The 6,000-nt window shown below is 38.0% G+C and overlaps 1 protein-coding gene across 1 annotated transcript in view; it reads right to left on the reverse strand.

Moving 5' to 3' along the window:
- LOC137281348 (protein Wnt-11b-2-like) overlaps nt 1-4,768 on the reverse strand; it is a 138,053-nt gene extending 133,285 nt beyond the window's left edge. The window contains exon 1 of the mRNA XM_067812523.1: nt 4,007-4,768. The gene's annotated coding sequence lies outside the window, so the exon portion shown is untranslated. The remainder of the gene's footprint in view (nt 1-4,006) is intronic.
- Between the last annotated feature and the right edge of the window lie 1,232 nt (nt 4,769-6,000).

A 6,000-nucleotide genomic window follows, 5' to 3' on the forward strand; every position in this document is an offset into this window, starting at 1 on the left:
TTTGTTTTGAAATCATTCCAAACGGAGCGTATATAATCGGCCTTCCGAGAACAAATCCCAGGTTTCTATAGAAGGTATGCAGTGTGAGTGAAAAACTGGAAACAAATAAAGGAACGCTGTACTTTCATTTGTTCCCGTTTTTGATTCTGTGAGTATAGATTGATTTTCTGTAGAACAGTGGGATGTCAATATCTGCTTACTGGCTAAATATTTGAATGGAGGATACTTCCGACAGAACATACTTACGCTCCTTGTGAACACATGGTGTCACCACTAATTGTCATATAATTTTGACAGCTTTTTTGTCCTTTACACTCAGTTACTGAGTATTCCTTTACACATATCATTTACACTTTAATTAAGTTCATCAAAGTCTTTCAAAAACTTATGTGTAATGTGTATTTTTAATCTGTAATGAACATAAAAAGTAACATAATAATAAAATCAGGCATAAGTTTGGACCCGACGTCATTCAAAGTATAGTTTGTACATAGTAACCTAGCACTAAAAGCTGTATTGCTGAATTGCTGAGTGCAGCGTAAAAGTCAACTCACTCACTCACTAACAGGGGTGTATTTAAAGTTATTGAAATATATGTTCTTGAAGGGGTGTTATTGTTGAGATATTTGTTTAATCGTTCATATAGCATCACACAATATCTGAATACGTCCGACCTTCGAAGTTGGTAGTTGGTTCACATGGTATCGTTACTTTATTCCTGAACCCATTCAATGTTTATATTTCTATGAACTGCATGCCGTTGCCCCCTTGTACATTATTTACAGAGGTTACAATGATTGAGTGGTAAACTTACATTTTAACAAGCCATAGAACAATGCAAGGTTACATAATGGGTTCCATTGGCGTTGATGTAAAACTACAAAGGGTTTTCTTGGATGGATTAGTAAATTTCATAAGCACATGTGCTTGCACAGTGAACCGTGCCTTCATCAGGGCTTACTGCAGCCGTGAAAAGGGGGCTGTCACGTTTATTAATCTGTAAGTGAAGCCTGGTGAATTACAATAAATTTACAATGAACATATGATAATATATTTCTACAGTCAATTAATAAACGACCTTTCATATTTCGGTTTATGCTGTCAACAAACTTAGAGTCCTACATCGTTTTCACGCTAAAGGTTTCAAGCTACTTTTACCTTGAAAACGGTCTACAACGAGACATTGTTCTGTGCAATAAACAAGCAGTTGTTCTATAAATCTTAATTATATGATGACACGTGTTTTCCCATATGGTATCTTATATGAATACGTACAGAGACAATACTTTCAAAACAGCAAAATCCATTGACTCGACAACAGAAATCGCTAAATAAAGTCCAACTCTGCAGATGTAATTTATGTTATGTTCGGTATAATGAAATGTGATATTAATCATCAACTGATAGGAGACATACAAAATGACCAAAGCACCACATAATTATTAGGTTTCCTTAAGTTTCGTTCTAAATAAGGATTATTTATAGTCCATAAGTCAAATTATTTCTCAAGACATATAGTTATTGCCCAATCTTGTAAGGATACTGTAATAAATACTGGTACTAATGAACATTCCCACCGGCCTTCAATAGTCTTGAATTCTTTCGCATTATATTTTCATTTCATCCCGAAGACGCTGCAACCAATTTTACCATCGAGAAGACGTCTTGAAACCATGTGCGTTTGCCTAGTTTAAACATTACATGTTTACATTTTTGTAAACACTTGATATCAGTTGCAGTCGACAGCAATTCATTTTGTGTTATATTAGAACCGCAGAGTGGACTCCGTATTAAGGAGTTCCTGTGATTGGAATGGCTTTTGCCGCTTTTGTGACTATTTAAAGGGTTGTTTCGTTTTACATACGATTGTGGAAAGGGATTTCTCGCTTTTATGTTAAATAGTGGAGTGTTGTTCGCGCTTTTTATACGATTGTAGGAATGATTTTCTCGTTTTTTTTGGTACAATTGTCGAACGGTTTTCACGCTTTTTATACGATTGTTGAGAGGATTTTCTCGCTTTTATGTACAATTGTGGAATGGTTTTCACGATTTCAGATACCATTATGGATAGGCATTTCTCGCTTAAATAATAGACTTAAAGACAGAAAATATCAAGTGGCATTACAAACACTTATAGGACAAGGTGTTTCATTTTGGAAGCAATACCAGGAGATTGACCCTGCCGTTTGTAGGAAGGTCTGTGGTCTTCAGGACCGGTATGCGTCAAAGTACACAAACGTCTGGATTACCGACTCCCTTCTGATATAAATTCAAATAAACATATCTGTCAATATCTGTCGCCTAAACGATATAAATAGCTTAATATCCATCTGCCTTAAAGTGACGAAGGTAGGTCATATTTTATCTCTTGTTGACTTACTACTCCTTGTGACGAACGCCCATGTCCACTATGATCGACTCCCACCGAGAATATATATGAGGTGTTTTACAGCCGTGAGATAACCGTTTTTAGATTGATACCGGATATGTCAACGCCATGTTCATACGGTTCTGTTGATTTTATTTAGCAGGAGACTGGCGTAGGGCACTCAATGCCCGCTGGTAGGAGCGTTAAAGTCCACTAATCGTTATAGCTCTGTTGGTAATATTTGATTTATGTGTCCTGTGATGTTAAAAGAATTATGTGATGTTATATTACACAGTTATTTTGCTATTCAAATGAATGAAACGTTCAATTGTGGTCAATGTTTAAATGTTATCTAGACATCATATGTGCCTTCACGTGTACACAATGGTCACTATCTGTTGATGAATTAGGAAAACCATGCATGATGAATTAGTAATATCTTTTTCTTTATGGTTGCCATATGCTGATGAATTATGAATTATGTGTTTTGAAGAATCAGGAATATCTTTTGGAATACGTTCACCATGTATTGAAAAATTGGAAATATATAATGGTCACCATCTTATGATGATTTAGGAATATCTGCTGCTTTATCTTCGCCATGTGTTGATAAATTGAGATATCTTTATTATTCCATGCGTTGAAAATTTAGAAATGGAATGCATTCACCATGTATGAAAGAAATACGAATGTATTATGGTCATCATTTATTGATGTACTAGGAATACCTTCTGCTTTATTGTCACCCCCTCTTGCTACATTATGAAGGTCACGATGCATTGATGAATTTGGGATACTGTGAATACGGTCAACATGATATGATGAATTAAGAATATCTTTTGGAATGTGTTCGCCATGTCTGAAAGAATTACGAATATATCTATTGATGACTTGGAATATGTTTTGCTTTGTGGTCAACATGTGTTGATACATTATATAGTTTTCGTTATGGTCACCATGAATTGATGAATTAGGAACAGATGATCACTATGTGCACTGAGTCAGAAGTTTTCTGTTGGAAGTTACGACATTCACGAATTCAGTACATCTTTCAAAACAGTTTATCGCAGACATGTGTAGAGAATTTCAAAATTTGAGGCATTACTGTCAAAAATAGTGTCAGACGCAAATCTGCACCTTGTCTTGTACCATACGTCGCTGGGCCTAGATTTTCGAAGCTCTCTTAGCGCTAAGATAGTCGTAAGTGCCATACATAAACATTAGTTTAAATCTTAGTACTAAGAGAGCTTCGGAAATCTAGGCCCTGACATCCTCACGATTGAGTCGGAGTTGCACAATCTGCCTTTTGCAGGTACTACACATAGAGAGCAGAGCCTTATGTTGATTTATTAAAAATATCTTATTACTAAGGACACCAAATATCGTCACGATAAGCGACGAAGCCAGAAACTCTTAAAAGTAATTATGTAACATAAAGTAATTATGTAATAAATAGACACACTGGCGAAGTAATACGGTGACAATAATGCCATTCTAAAGTCAAGTCATTAGCAGCAATACCTACAGACGTTGCAACAATGGACCACAGACATCGTGTGTATTTCAATTATGTCATGCTATTACACATACGATGTTTAAATGAATATCATTTATCACTGTATTTTAAATTACACTTACTTTGAAAGACTTTCCTTGTTACAGCTCCATTACATAACCTAACCTCACTTTTTGATCTCACCGATTGAGTCTGTACTGGGCACAGGTTGTTGTTGTTGTTGTTGTTGTTGTTGTTGTTGTTGTTGTTGTTGTTGTTGTTGAAGACTGATTTACAAACAAATGTCTCTTCAGAATGTCCCATACACACATTTCTCTCGTCGTATCAACTCCGTCACATAGGCTTACATGTAAGAAGAATCTCTCAACCTCCGAGGTTGACTCTGAAGCAAGACTACATCCAAATGTAGACACACCTTTGAAGCGGTTATGTGTCACAATCCATTATCATCCTCCATCTACAACAACGTACACAGTACACCGTCTCCGCTCAGCTCATCGCAACTCGAATGGTGTTAAAAATACCACCAACTTCAACTGCACGGGATTTGAACTAGTGTAAATCTATCTGTCTCGCATGCCCCTGTTCCGTGCAATCGAAACAGTACACACGCGAACTGTCGTCTGCTGACGACGTCAAAATCGTTTTCCCGCGAAATTCAATCCATTTGGAGTGGAGCAGACGACTTTTCACTGGAGCAGACGACTTTTCACTGAAGCAAACGACAACAGGTTATCGTGATGGTATCAGAACCTGACAACAACGTCCGTGGCTGATACGTTCTCCACTGTCGGGTTTAATCTCATAGATGTCACCCGACAGAGAAAAAACTTGTGTCAATCAAAGGGCGGTATGTGTGGTTTGGCTACACCACGAGCTGAGACAAAGACCCGAGGCCCGGGTCACCGGCGACATACCCGAGAACGAGCTATATGAAAGGCAGGACGTGGTAACGCTGGATTTTGCGCTTATGATATCATTATGAACGTATAAACCTTGGACAAATAACGACACATAGTGATCAGTGATACGGGCGGATGTTAGTCGTTTTGAGATTATTTGCATAATTATGAAGGTTTTTTTTTTCAATCAGGTACACAGTGCTTGACAAAAGTTGAAAATCCATCAAATAAAAGAAAAACTATTAGTGCTGCGTATCGGGGTTTCGTTTGTGTGTGCGTGCGTGCGTGCGCGCGCGCGTGTGTGCGTGCGTGCGTGTATGTGTGTGTGGTCTGGGTTTTCATGGTGATTGCAAAAACGCAGTTAGGACAGTTTTATGAGATGTGATGTTAATTAATTTTCGTCTATTTTGAAGGCTTATTTATGATCATGTAGAATCACCTACGTTTTAAAGTCACCTTTCTTTTGTCAGTTAGCTAATGTTCGGACTCGATTATTTACAGAGTGCCACCATATAGCTGGAATATTGCCGAGTGCTGCGAAAACCTCACTCACTCTTGCTATCAGATGCTGAAAGAATTCCGGTTAAAAAGGTGGAGCGTTATATATAATCATAGGTTCTGTATATGCAGCCTAACAATGGACACTTGTGAAACCCCTTTGAAAATACGGGTTAGAACTAGGGCTCCTTTCACGAAGCAGCCTTTACTAAGGTAATAACCTTTACACCCATCCTTTAACATTGTACTAAGTTTACTTTAGTGGCTTACGATCACCTTAGTGTCTTATCAAAGGAGGTCTTCAGCAATCCATACCCGTAGTAAGAGTGAGTGAGTATGCTTTTATATCGCTCTAGCTATATTCCAAGAAATATGACGGGCGAGGGACGCCAGAAATGGGCAGCGCACATTGTCTCCAAGTGGGGAATTGATCCAGGGTACGAGTCAACGCTTTAACCAGTCCGCTATCTCCACCAGTAAGGAGTGAAGAAACACGCTGATTTAGTTGTTGAATGTCATCGTGTGTAGATCGATGCTCATGCTGTCAACCACAAGATTGTGTTGTTGATATATGTCTGGGAGAGAATGAAGCAACCTCCAAATTAATATCAATCATTCGTGCATCTTCTCTTCATAACATCAGGTCTAGCATTTGCATAAATTCGAACCCACACACTCAGAGCCAAACACCTGTTCCCAAGCACACAAACAGAGTA

Source organism: Haliotis asinina, chromosome 4, assembly GCF_037392515.1.
Source record: "Haliotis asinina isolate JCU_RB_2024 chromosome 4, JCU_Hal_asi_v2, whole genome shotgun sequence".
In the NCBI taxonomy this organism is placed as follows: domain Eukaryota; kingdom Metazoa; phylum Mollusca; class Gastropoda; order Lepetellida; family Haliotidae; genus Haliotis; species Haliotis asinina.